The sequence below is a fragment of the Callorhinus ursinus genome, unplaced genomic scaffold, assembly GCF_003265705.2.
Source record: "Callorhinus ursinus isolate GAN/ISIS: 27379988/994484 unplaced genomic scaffold, GSC_fseal_2.0 scaffold34, whole genome shotgun sequence".
NCBI lineage: Eukaryota > Metazoa > Chordata > Mammalia > Carnivora > Otariidae > Callorhinus > Callorhinus ursinus.
Window position 1 is genome coordinate 15,846,887 of NW_027397096.1, and position 13,994 is coordinate 15,860,880.

Consider the following 13,994-nt stretch of genomic DNA (forward strand, 5'->3'; position numbering starts at 1 on the left):
AACAAGGAATTAAAGACTTTAAATGACACACTGGACCAAATGGACTTCACAGACATATTCAGAACATTCCATCCCAAAGCAATGGAATACACATTCTTCTCTAATGCCCATGGAACATTCTCCAGAATTGATCACATCCTAGGTCACAAATCGGGTCTCAACTGGTACCAAGAGATTGGGTTTATTCCCTGCATATTTTCAGACCACAATGCTTTGAAACTAGAACTCAATCACAAGAGGAAAGTCGGAAAGAACTCAAATACATGGAGGCTAAAGAGCATCCTACTAAGGAATGATGGGTCAACCAGGAAATTAAAGAAGAATTAAAAAAATTCATGGAAACCAATGAAAATGAAAACACAACTGTTCAAAATCTTTGGGATACAGCAAAGGCAGTCCTGAGAGGAAAGTATATAGCAATACAAGCCTTTCTCAAGAAACAAGAAAGGTCTCAAATACACAACCTAACCCTACACCTAAAGGAGCTGGAGAAAGAACAGCAAATAAAGCCTAAACCCAGCAGGAGAAGAGAAATCATAAAGATCAGAGCAGAAATCAATGAAATAGAAACCAAAAAACAGTAGAACAGATCAACAAAACTAGGAGCTGGTTCTTTGAAAGAATTCACAAGATTGATAAACCCCTGGCCAGACTTATCAAAAAGAAAAGAGAAATGACCCAAATCAACAAAATCATGAATGAATGAAGAGAGATCACAACCGACACCAAAGAAATACAAACAATTATAAGTACTTATTATGAGCAACTCTATGCCAGCAAATTAGATAACCTGGAACAAATGGGTGCATTCGTAGAGATGTATCAACTACCAAAATTGAACCAGGAAGAAAGAGAAAACCTGAACAGACCTATAACCACTAAGGAAATTGAAGCAGTCATCAAAAATCTCCCAACACACAAAAGCCTGGGGCCAGATGGCTTCCCAGGGGAATTCTACCAAACATTTAAAGAAGAATTAATACCTATTCTCCTCAAACTGTTCCAAAAAATAGAAATGGAAGGAAATCTTCCAAACTCATTTTATGAGGCCACCATTACCTTGATCCCAAAACCAGACAAAGACCCCATCCAAATGGAGAATTACAGACCAATATCCTTGATGAACATGGATGCAAAAATTCTCACCAAAATACTAGCCAACAGGATCCAACAGTACATTAAAAGGATTATTCACCATGACCAAGTGGGATTTATCCCTGGGCTGCAAGGCTGGTTCAACATCCGCAAATCAATCAACGTGATACAATACATTAACAAAAGAAAGAACAAGAATCATATGATCCTCTCCATAGATGCAGAAAAAGCATTTGACAAAGTACAGCATCCTTTCTTGATCAAAACTCTTCAGAGTAGAGGGATAGAGGGTACATACCTCAATATCATAAAAGCCATCTATGACAAACCTACAGCGAATATCATTCTCAATGGGGAAAAGCTGAGAGCTTTTCCCCTAAGGTCAGGAACGCGGCAGGGATGTCCACTCTCACCACTGCTATTCAACATAGTATTAGAAGTCCTAGCCACAGCAATCAGACAACAAAAAGAAATCAAAGGCATCCAAATCGGCAAAGAGGAAGTCAAACTCTCACTCTTTGCAGATGATATGATACTGTATGTGGAAAACCCAAAAGACTCCACCCCAAAACTGCTAGAACTCATATAGGAATTCAGCAAAGTAGCAGGATAGAAAATCAATACACAGAAATCAGTGGCATTCCTATACACCAACAACAAGACAGAAGAGAGACAAATCAAGGAGTCGATCCAATTTACAATGGCACCCAAAACCATAAGATACCTAGGAATAAATTTAACCAAAGAGGTGAAGGATCTGTACTCAGAAAACTATAAAATACTCATGAAAGAAATTGAGGAAGACACAAAGAAATGGAAAAACGTTCCATGCTCATGGATTGGAATAACAAACATTGTGAAGATGTCAATGCTACCTAAAGCAATCTACACATTCAATGCAATCCCCATCAAAATACCATCCACTTTTTTCAAAGAATGGAACAAATAATCCAAAAATTTATGGAACCAGAAGAGACCCTGAAGAGCCAGAGGAATGTTGAAAAAGAAAAGCAAAGCTGGCGGCATCACAATTCTGGACTTCCAGCTCTATTAGAAAGCTGTCATCATCAAGACAGTATGGTACTGGCACAAATACAGACCCATAGATCAATGGAACAGAATCGAGAGCCCAGAAATGGACCCTCAACTCTATGGTCAACTCATCTTTGACAAAGCAGGAAAGAATGTCCGATGGAAAAAAGACAGTCTCTTCAACAAATGGTGTTGGGAAAATTGGACAGCCACATGCAGAAGAATGAAAATGGACCATTTCCTTACACCACACACAAAAATAGACTCCAAATGGTTGAAAGACCTAAACGTGAGACAGGAGTCCATCCAAATCCTAAAGGAGAACACAGGCAGCAACCTCTTCGACCTCAGCCATAGCAACTTCTTCCTAGAAACATCGCCAAAGGCAAGGGAAGCGAGGGCAAAAATGAAGTATTGGGAGTTCATCAAGATAAAAAGCTTTTGCACAGCAAAAGAAACAGTCCACAAAACCAAAAGACAGCCGTCAGAATGGGAGAAAATATTTGCAAATGACATATCAGATAAATGGCTAGTATCCAAAATATATAAAGAACTTATCAAACTCAACACCCAAAGAACAAATAATCCAATCAAGAAATGGGCAGAAGATATGAACAGACATTTTTCCATAGAAGACATCCAAATGGCCACAGACACATGAAAAAGTGCTCAACATCGCTTGGTATCACGGAAATCGAAATCAAAACCTCAATGAGATACCACCTCACACCAGTCAGAATGGCTAAAATTAAGAAGTCAGGAAATGACACATTTTGGCGGGGATGCAGAGAAAGGGGAACCCTCCTACACTGTTGGTGGGAATGCAAGCTGGTGCAACCACTCTGGAAAACAGTATAGAGGTTCCTCAAACAGTTGAAAATAGAGGTACCCTACGACCCAGCAATTGCACTACTGGGTATTTACCCCAAAGATACAAATGTAGGGATCCGAAGGGGTACGTGCACCCCAATGTTTATAGCAGCAATGTCCACAATAGCCAAACTGTGGAAAGAGCCAAGGTGTCCATCGACAGATGAATGGATAAAGAAGAAGTGGTATATATACACAATGGAATATTATGCAGCCATCAAAAGGAATGAGATCTTGCCATTTGCAACAACGTGGATGGAACTGGAAGGTGTTATGCTGAGTAAAATAAGTCAATCAGAGAAAGACATGTATCATATGACCTCACTGATATGAGGAATTCTTAATCTCCGGAAACAAACTGAGGTTTGCTGGAGTGGTGGGAGTGGGAGGGATGGGTGGCTGGGTGACAGACTTTGGGGAGGGTATGTGCTATTGTGAGCGCTGTGAATTGTGCAAGACCGTTGAATCACAGATCTGTACTTCTGCAACAAATAATGCAACATATGTTAAGAAAAAAGAAAAAGAAGAAGATAGCAGGAGGGGAAGGATGAAGGGGAGTAAGTCAGAGGGGGAGACGAACCATTAGAGACGATGGACTCTGAAAAAGAAACTCAGGGTTGTAGAGGGGAGGGGGGTGGGGGGATGGGTTAGCCTGGTGATGGGTATTAAAGAGGGCACATTCTGCATGGAGCACTGGGTGTTATGCACAAATAATGAATCACGGAACATTACATCAAAACCTAATGATGTATTGTATGGTGATTAACATAATAAAAAAATAAAAAATAAAAGTAAAAAAAACAAAGAGTATATGATTGTCTTTGTAGAAATATCCTTGGATAATCTACAGAGATATCATTAAAACCTCTGGGGAGATTAGTAGGGTTTCTGGATTAAAAAACAAATATTAAAATAAAATAGAAAAAAGATCAATCACACAGCAATTAACTGTAATGAGTAGTAAATATACCAAGTGATATATAGGCATTTTGTAGGAAAAACAAATAAAATATTTTCAAGGTTCATAAAACATCAAATATTGTGCACAATGTATCATGCTCACGGATGGGAAGCTATACTATAATAATAATAATGTCAACGTTCCTGATTAATCCATAAATTCAATGCAACTGGTATAAAACTTCCAATAGAGATTTTTGTGGATACTGAGATAATGAACTCAAAATTCACTTGAAAAAGTAAAAGGTAAAAAATAGCCTACACAATATTGAACAAAAAAATTAAGTTATAAAACCTTGCCCTGTCAGATACTAAGAGTCAACAGAAAGCTACAGTATTTAAGACCATGTATCCTCAGGTACAAGGATAGACCAAAAGACTACTGGACAGACTTGGATTTCCCAGAAACAGATCTAGACACATATGGAAACCAAATTTATGACAGAGATGGCATAACAATTCAATGATGCCCCCTTTCTTGGTCCTATTCTGCTCTATCATTCTCCAGAGAAAAACACAGTCCTGGGTGTTTGTCCTGTGTGTGGGAAAATCAATACTATTTATGAGAGTACAACTAGTTTTCCATACAGAAAAATTTAAATTTGGATCCCTACCTCACACCATATATAATATAAATTCCTTATGAATCAAAAACATAAATTGGAAATCAAAACTTTATAACTTTTAAAACAAAATACAGAAGAATATGTTTACAGTGTTAGAATAGGAAAGAAATAAACCCTAAGTGAAACGTTCAATAATTTACATGCCATTAAAATATAAATATCTCCATAATAAAAATTAGTAGACATAAGTAAAAAGATAGGCCAATGCTTGGGAAAAGACATTTGCACATAACACACAAAAATTTACCATCAGAATAGATAAATAACTTCTACAAATCCATAAAAATAGAATAGCAACTAGTTTAAAAATAATAAAGGATGTGGATAGGCAATTCACAAAAGAGGAAAGCTGAATGACCAATAAACATATGAAAAAATGTTCAGCTTCACTAGAAATTAGGGAATTGAAAATTAGAGAAATCAGACCCCATTTTATACCTATCAGATTGGAAAGTATGAAGTTTGAAAAAAACCATGTTGGCAAAGATTTGGGAAGCAGGAACTCACAGGGACTGCTCATACGAATGCAAGCAGGAGAGCAACTTGGCATTATCTAGCAATGTTTATGAGGTATACACCTTATAACGCAACAATTTCACACCTAGGTACCCTTGAGAAAAATTCTACTCAGATGCATAAGGGCTACCAGAATAATCATTGAAGTACTTTTTTTAATAGCAAAAATTGACAACAACCCAACTGTTCATCAGTAGGAGAATGAATTAATATACAGTATTATATGTATACAATGGAATATTATCTAGAGGTGTCCACTTGGATAAATCTCAAAAACAAAATGCTGACTGGAAAAAATGTGCAGAATAGCACATCATTTATGAAAACTTAAAAGACTGTGAATATCAATAAACTTATCAATAAACAAAATGTGGATAAACACCCAGGACTGTGTTTTTCTCTGGAGAATGACAGAGCAGAATAGGATCAAGAAAGGGGGCATATGAAAATGTAATGATATTTGTAACAATTTTTTTTTCAAATCCATAAAAATCAGGGCCAAATACTGGAAAATGTTAAAATTAATTAAATGTGAGTGATAGTACATGGGTATTCCTTACAGTTGATTCCTGTTTATTTGAAATAACACTTTCTCTTTTTAATGAAGGAATTTAAAGATACTGCACTAAAAATGTCAATTGTGTTTGTCTGTTCACTGCTTTACACTGTGGGTGCTATCCTTACCCATACTCCTTATCTTACTCTGCAGCTTCTCACAACCCTGCTGGAGCCTTAGCTAATGGAACTAGAGATGTTTTCAACTGACAAATCCCCTTTATGCTGGCCAGTGGCTTACTGAAGAACAAAGACCTGAACCACATAGATTTCTTTCCTTGATGTTTGGAATTGATGTGTATTCCCCAAGTGGGAAGCAGAAGTAAAATGTCCTCTCTTTGATGCCTGTGCCTGCCATTTGGGGCCATATGCAATCTGAGGAGTAAGATGAACCTGGTCTAAAGAAGTAGGCAATACCATGAAGAGAAGCCTCGGTTCTTGATAGCTCTTCATTTTTTATGGAGCTCTCCAATTCAAGTTAGTGTAAAGTCCAATTAAACTTTGTTTTCTGTTTCTGGATTTCATTAAATATCTATATTCCTACAATTATCTCCTCCTTATTCCCTTTTAACTTGGGCTTCTGACTTTGTCGTCTAAAAAGTTGTTTAGAAAAGATAGAATAATAGAATCTTTAAGTCAATAATCAATATTAAAGGTAAAAACATATTTTAATGGTGAGGGAAGTAGAAAGTGGCTTCTGAATACTTAGAAGATAGTTTCTGATCTTTTGTAAAATTAAAACAGATTTCTAAAAAAAGAATAACATCACTTGGGAAAAATTTTATTTGTCAATAATTCACAGCTGTACCTTACCACTTTCACCCATTTGCTAACGCCCCTGCTGTCTAAAGAGAAAGGGCCAGTATTGATTTAGAAATGGCTTGTGCCAATTTGCAAGTGGCAATTGTTAGACTTTCAGGAATTTGTGAGTTATTTGTTAAGAATGGCCATTCTTAAAAATTGAATTATAAAATCTTATAATAAAATAACATATTAAAAACAAAGGAAATATATCAAACTACTGCACAGCAAAAGAAACTATCAACAAAATGAAAAGGCAACCTACTGAATGCAAGAAAATAGTTACAAATCATATAACTGATAAGGGGTTAATATATCCAAAATAAAGAACTCCTAAAACTCAATAGCAACAACAAAAAAACACTCAAAAAAACAACCAAATAATTGAAAAATGGGCAGAGGATCTGAATAGACATTTTTTCAAAGAAGGTATACTGAGGGCCAACAGGTACATGACAAGCTGCTCAACATCACTAAGTATCAGGGAAATGGACAGCAAAACCACAGTGAGATATCACCCTTGTGTGTTACTGGTGGGAATGTAAATGGATGCAGCCATTGCGTAAAACAATATGGAGGTTCTTTAGAAAATTAAAAATAGAACTACCACATGATCCAGTAATTCTACTTCTGGCTATTTATTCAAAGAAAACAAAGACCTAACTTGAAAAGATATATGTATCCTCACATTCACTGCGTTATTTATAATTGCCAACACATGGAAACAACCTAAGTGTCCATCAATAGATGGATAAAGAACATGCAAGATGTCTGTCTATCTATCTAGTGGAATATTATTCAGTCACGTAAAAGTATGAACTCTTGCCATTTGTAACAACACAGATGGGCCCTGAAAGTATTATGCTAAGTGAAATAAGCCAGACTGAGAAAGACAAATATTGTATGATCTCACTTACATGTGGAATCAAAAACAAAACAAAACAAAACAAAAACAACCAAACAAAAACCAAATACAGCATTCATACATACAGAACTCTGGTGGTTGCCAGAGGCAGGGATGGGGGTGGTGGGGGAAATGGGGGGAGGGAATCAAAAAGTACAAAGTCCCAGTTGTAAACTAAATAAGTCATGGGAATGTAATGTATAGCATGGCAACTATCCTTAATCATACTATATTGCATATTTGGAAGTTGCTAAGAGAGTAGATCTTAAAAGTTCTCATCACAAGAAAAAATTTCCGTAACTATGTATGGTGATGGATGTTAACTAGACTTTCATAGAGATCATTTCATAATACACACAAATATCAAATCATTCTGTTGTATATCTAAACCTAATATAAGGTATGTTAATTAGACCTCAATAATTAAAAAAAGGAAATACTCAAAACTCATCACTTCCTGATTTTTTTTTGACAATTTATTTTACCTATGGCTTCTGAGCTTATTTGCATCTATTGTATTTGTATGGTGGAAATATCATATTAAGGCACCACTGCATATCCCTTATTAATTTTATATTCAGTAGTATCTACCATGTTAATAGCTTGAAATTGGCCATGGCAGGAAGATTTACACCACAGATATCAGCAAATACCACACATCAAGGCTTGATTTATTATTTTGTTGATTGTCTAGATTTAAGAAAGTTATATAGAAAACTGAATTCAGATTAAATAAAAAGGAGTGTTGTTTATAGCTGTCATACTGTAAATAGTACAGAAACTTGAGGAAATATATTCAAAAACTATTATCCAATTTAGTAAAGAAGTTGCTCACGTTGTGGATCCACACTTAACATATAAAGTACATTTATTCATCAATTGCAGCCATAGGTTGACTATAGATACCAAGAGTTAAGCAAAAATCAACAAAAGCATTCTCTGAGAATCAGTTGGCTACATGGAATTTACAATAAAGGGTATTATATATTTTGTTATTATTTGTAAGTTGTGTGCTACACATCCATTATATCAGTAAGATTACATATATGTGTATATATATATATATATACAGTTTATTCCAGAAGCAACCTAGAAGGGTCACATCGCAATTACATAAGAGAGGGAATTAAGACAGAAAATAATAGACTAGCAATTTATTAATCCTGGGAACTGGGCATATTTGAAAGAGAAGAGGTAAGTGAGGAGAAAAGCAACACAAGATAGCATTTAAAATTTTTTTTTAAGTTTTATTTATTTAAGTAATTTCTACATCCAACGTGGGCTCGAACTCACGACCCTAAGATCAAGAATCACATGCTCTTCTGACTGAGCCAGCCAGGCGCCCTGTTAGCATTTTGTTATAGAGAGCAGTAGGGAGAGAGAGGGGCAAGATTTCTGAGCAGCTACCATGAAAAATTTGGCTAATGGTCTTTAGAATATTTCACTGTGGAATGTAATATAATTCCCCTCTGAGGGACTTTAATAAAAATTTACATTGTTTTCATTTGTTTAGATTTTTGTGTTTCCTTTGAATATATACCTAAACTTAGAGGGCCATGGAGCAGTTGAGTTATATGTAGGTTACACAAACATTTTGATCATAAAACTATTATTTGGAGTCAATATGGGTTCACTATGAATAAATTATGCCAAACTGCCTTTGTTCCTCTTATGATAGGGTGGTTATACTAGCGTAGCTTGACAAATACAACAAAAGTGACAACAATACAACTATCACTACCACTAATTACTGTTTTTATATTACTGATTGCTGTCCTACATTCTTTACATGGATTAATTTGCTTAAACAACACAACAACCTTATGCAGCAGGCACAAATAATTTAATATCATCATTTTACATATCAGCACACGGACCTGGAGGTAACTTGCTCCAAGTCATGTAACTAGCAAAATCTAGTAAGATTAGAGTCTAGGCAATCTAGCCCTGAAGATCATATGCTTAGTGAACTATAGAATGCTATAAAATTGACTAACATTAGCAACGTAGTGTAAAGTTTGTCTTATTCTTAGTTTCCAAAGGGCACTGATATCAATCTAAAGATAGCTCTATGTCAGGATGTTGGAAAGCTGCCTATACCAAATTTTGTTGAGTGATTTCATAAAAGCATTTACTGAGCATCTGGTTGTTTAACAGAATGTCACAGACGTTTCAGGAGAGACAAAGATGACCATGTATAAAACATGATTCCATTGCCAAAAAGCTTAAAACCCAGATAGTCACTGTTTTTATCAATCTTTTGAATGAAGTCAAGAGGCAAATCAAATATATCCCAAAACTGAAACAGTTAGGTTTAAAGTAAAATTCAAAAAGCTCCTAAGAGTTTCCACTAGTATTCTGAAACTAATAAGTGTCACAGGAATAAATGTACAGGTTTATGTAGTATTCAAAACCAAGTGCATAAATATAGGACTGGAAAGAATCTGTTTTTATAGCAGCTTTTATATAGCACATCTAGAGGCTTTAGGATTAACCTCAGGACTAAAGTGCTATTAAAATTTGTGTTATACTCAGGTTATAGTAATAGAAATAACAATGTCTGGAACGAGAACTTTTTTTTTTTTTTTTTTGCCCTTCTTGGAGCTCTGTGATGGGCAGCCATCTTGGTATTACTATTATTATTATTATTATTATTATTATTTTAGTTTAGTCCGTAATTTTAAGAGGGACACTGAAAAATGTGACTGGGGCAAATGGAAAGGGTAGCTAAACCAAGTCATATGAAGGATGGCTGAAGCAATGGGGGATGTTTAGCGTGGACAAGGAAGGCTCAGAGAGAGTACATGGGATCAGATTCCAAAATATTTGGAGGGTTGTCATGTGGAAGAAGGAGTCAACTTCTGAGCTGCTCCAGAAGGCAAAACTAGCAAGAACCACCTGAAGGTTATCTCAGGTTAGTAAAAGAAAGTTGGAAGTGTTGAGCTATTTAAAAATGGGTTGGACTTCCATGGACTAGGGAGTGGGTGCTAAGGAAGATGTGAGGATGGCGGCTTGGGGTGGGCTGTTGAACTGCATCATGTTGAACCATCCTCCCCCAAACGAAAATCCTGTGATTTATAATGGCACAGCACAAACCATTCCCTAAACTTTTAGAATACATAGACCGGAAGATCATCTTTGCCCCAAATACGCGAAAACTACAATTAACATATGAGTAGCAATTATCTTTATATTGCTCCTAGAAGCAAAAGGAGCGGTGACATTTGGGTCATGAAAAGAGAGGAAATAGATGTCCTGTGCAATTGCCTCTGTGCAAAGAAAGCCTGGGAACTAGGGGCATAAGCCCAGGGGATCTGCACAGGGGAGAACAGTGGGCTGTTTTGATACAAAGAAGTGAACAAAGAAGGAATACAAGGTTTATGCTGGATGCAGCTTTAAATCCTTCAGCACAGTGCCTAGCAGTCATAAAAAAGCAAATACAAGTCAGCAAAACCTTTCCAGAGGTGATGAATAGAAACAGAACATATCACTCTGGTCTAGATAAAGGCTACATCAGCGCACTACAGACCTTCCTCTGTAAAGAGGATTTCAGCCTTGGGGAAGAAGATGATGCAACTGGAATTAGGGTAAAAATCCTGGCACATGGATCTTCAGGTAATTTACACAAACCAAGTTATTAATGCAATTGGCAAGTGGATGCCTAGAGATGGAGTATTTAAAGGGAATCCCACCAAGGACAGGGGAAGCTGAAGGGAGCCAGTAGAAGGCACCAGGCTAGTTGAATATAGGGAAAAAAAAGAAGAGATGAGGTTGAGATTGCAATCCTCAATAGCAAGGACTGGACCAAGTATAGTCAAGAAGAGCTAAGGGGGAAAGACCTGTGCCCAGCTGACAAAAGCCCCAGATAAAATCCCAACCACACCATGCAATTTATTAAAAGTTGTTTCTTCCCCACTAACCAACCAGCTTCTACTAGTCTAGAGCATTCTTTCTGACTTATTTCATTAACATTTCCCTCTTTTCCTGGAGTGGCCAGAGCCCCAGGGGATCTCTCTCTCTCTCCTCCCCCTTCCCCCCAACCAGTGGGGCATTGAATGAGAGCCAGAGTGTTGTCTGTGTAAAGAGAAATTGCAAAACCACAAATTGCAGAAAATCGTTACTGCCAAAAATCGAAAGGAACACACAATATCACCATGCCTCTTAAAAAGCAATTGCGCATTTAACAGGCCTCTGGATAATTCAGGTTTGTTTGGCAACTTTCTCATCCATACCACCCAGAAGACAATTCTCTTCCACCAGAGGCAGTGGTCCCAAAGAATATTTGTAGTTAAAAAGAAACAAAAAATGTGGGTGCAAGTCTTTCCAGGAGCCCAATTTGGCCCAATATGGTTCTATTTTACTCTATTATGTAGTATTGATTTTAAGGCTTAAATGTGCCCGCCCCACCCCCCCCAATCCAGGGATTCCTGCTGTGACAGAGAGGGCCTCTAGTAAGGATGGAACAAGAATCCCTTAAAGATACAAAGCACTTTTAGATGGCAAACTCCTTCCGAAATGTTACCTTATGTGATTTTCACAACAACCCTTTGACAGAGTCAGGAAAAAATGCTTTTCTTTTTCTTCCTCCAACCCATAATAAAGATACTTAGAAACTGAGGGGTTAACTAACATTCTCAAAATCATACCATTTCAGAGGGAGTACCTGGGACTCAAACATAAGCCTTCTGAGTTCTCATCCTGAGTTCCTTCCATCACCCACCCCCTTTCTCCATGGGGGCATATCTTCCCTGACTTGGCTATGGCTGCCCTCCTTCAGCAGAGCTGGGATTTTATGTGGCCCATACACATTTCCAGGCCCTTGACTTGGAAAGCCTCCTGCCATTCACTACAGATCAAGCCCTGTCTGAATGCATGCTGATTAGGGTCGTTTTCCATTTGTATTGGTTGTATAACACAATTATCATTAGGACATAATGCCAACTCCTGAGGGGCTGATGGAGTCTGGTTGCCAAAATGAAACCGAGTCACAATTGCCTGGTGATTTTAATGTGTTTCCATGACTCCATGGGTCAGACCAACTTTCCCCCAGTTGCTCAGAGATGATGTGGAGAGGTGTAGAGACCTGTTTTTGTCTGGATAGTGCAAAACTTGGTGCAAGGTTACTTCTCAGAGTATTTACTAATAAAATTGGTCACCAAGCACTCTGTATGTGCTTGAGAAAAAAAATGCCAAAATAAAGTGATCACAAATTAACCTCCTAACATGAAACAGCGAGCTGTTTCCATGCCCCGCCCCCACCACGGACCAGGAGATACAAGGTACTTTCAAACAACATTTTGATAAAGAGATCTGAAGGTAATAGTCACATATGCTTATAGTTGCACACTTGCAGTTAATGACTGAAAATGCTATCTTAAATTGCCTTTCATCCAATTTTCACCATGAACATAAACCGAATATCTTTTAGTATTTAACATTAAATCATTTAAAATCAGTGACAAACCTAAATGGACAGATATAGTGAGAAAACTTCCGAATATGAATATGTAGGAGAGTAAACACAGACTGTCTTCCCAAACAATTTCTATGTCCAGCAGAAAGAATACAGTCAAAAGTTAACGTTTGTACAAATAAAATACTTAGGATAGCACATGAAAAGGGAGACAGCTCATAAAATCTAACTTGACTTTATAGGTAAAAGCTGCTTAAAACATTCATAACATGCAGGTGTCTTGATAATGCAATAAAGACCAAGGCAATATAATCCAGAAATTGACATTTAAAAAAATTCTGGTGAATGCATAATACTTTGACATAAAATCTGAATGGTTTTAAGGGTGAATGTTGCTTGTGCTGATGTTTGAATATTTGGTGTATAGCAATGGGATCAATTTATTCTAGAGAGCAAACAAAAGATATCATCCTGGGAAATCAGCAAAAGGTAAGTTTTTCTTGCAGTTCAGCTGAATATCTAGTTTTCTCAGGGACTGAATGATTCAAAAGAGAATTTATTAAAACCTGCATAATATGTATAATTAGAGTGAGACCTTTGGATTCTCCTGGGTCCAAGAATGTCTAATTAAATCTTTCAGTGACTACTCACATGCATCCTCCATTGGAAACTCTGTATGAATCAGAAGCTGGGAGTTGATGTACATTCTTGGTTTACCTGGCTTGACCTTCTACCTTATGGTTGTTGATCTCCTGCTTACTTATCTGTAGTGACAAGCAACTCACTACCATTTGAACTACATTTGAATAGCTAGAGTCTTTATTCACATCTATCCCGTTTTTTGAACTCAGGTATTATCAAATTATTCCAGAGACAGATGTAACATTCATATTTCGAACTCCCAGTTTGGACCCGTTGTAATTTTACTTGGTTTTTTAAAATAGAGGGGGTTTCTAATTTGGCTATAGACACTAAGAGTACCAAGAGTAAAGAAACATAATACACGGGAGATTCGTTCCAGAAAGAACATGGGTTTACAGCGTGGCTGCAATGCAGTACACACAGAAAGGCATTATTAAGATAACTACCATGCTATTAAATAGGAAACAGTCTGTGACTGTGAGGAACAACTGGGCAAAGAGTGATAAACTAGCCACTTGAGAAAACCTGAATATTCAAATGTTTGGTGTCACATGATCATCATGTCTAGAAGAATACCACC

The 13,994-nt window shown here is 36.9% G+C and overlaps 1 protein-coding gene across 1 annotated transcript in view; it reads right to left on the bottom strand.

Annotated features, from left to right (window-relative positions):
• ANKFN1 (ankyrin repeat and fibronectin type III domain containing 1) overlaps nt 1-13,994 on the bottom strand; it is a 322,582-nt gene that overhangs the window by 247,840 nt on the left and 60,748 nt on the right. The gene's annotated exons all lie outside the window — the stretch shown is intronic.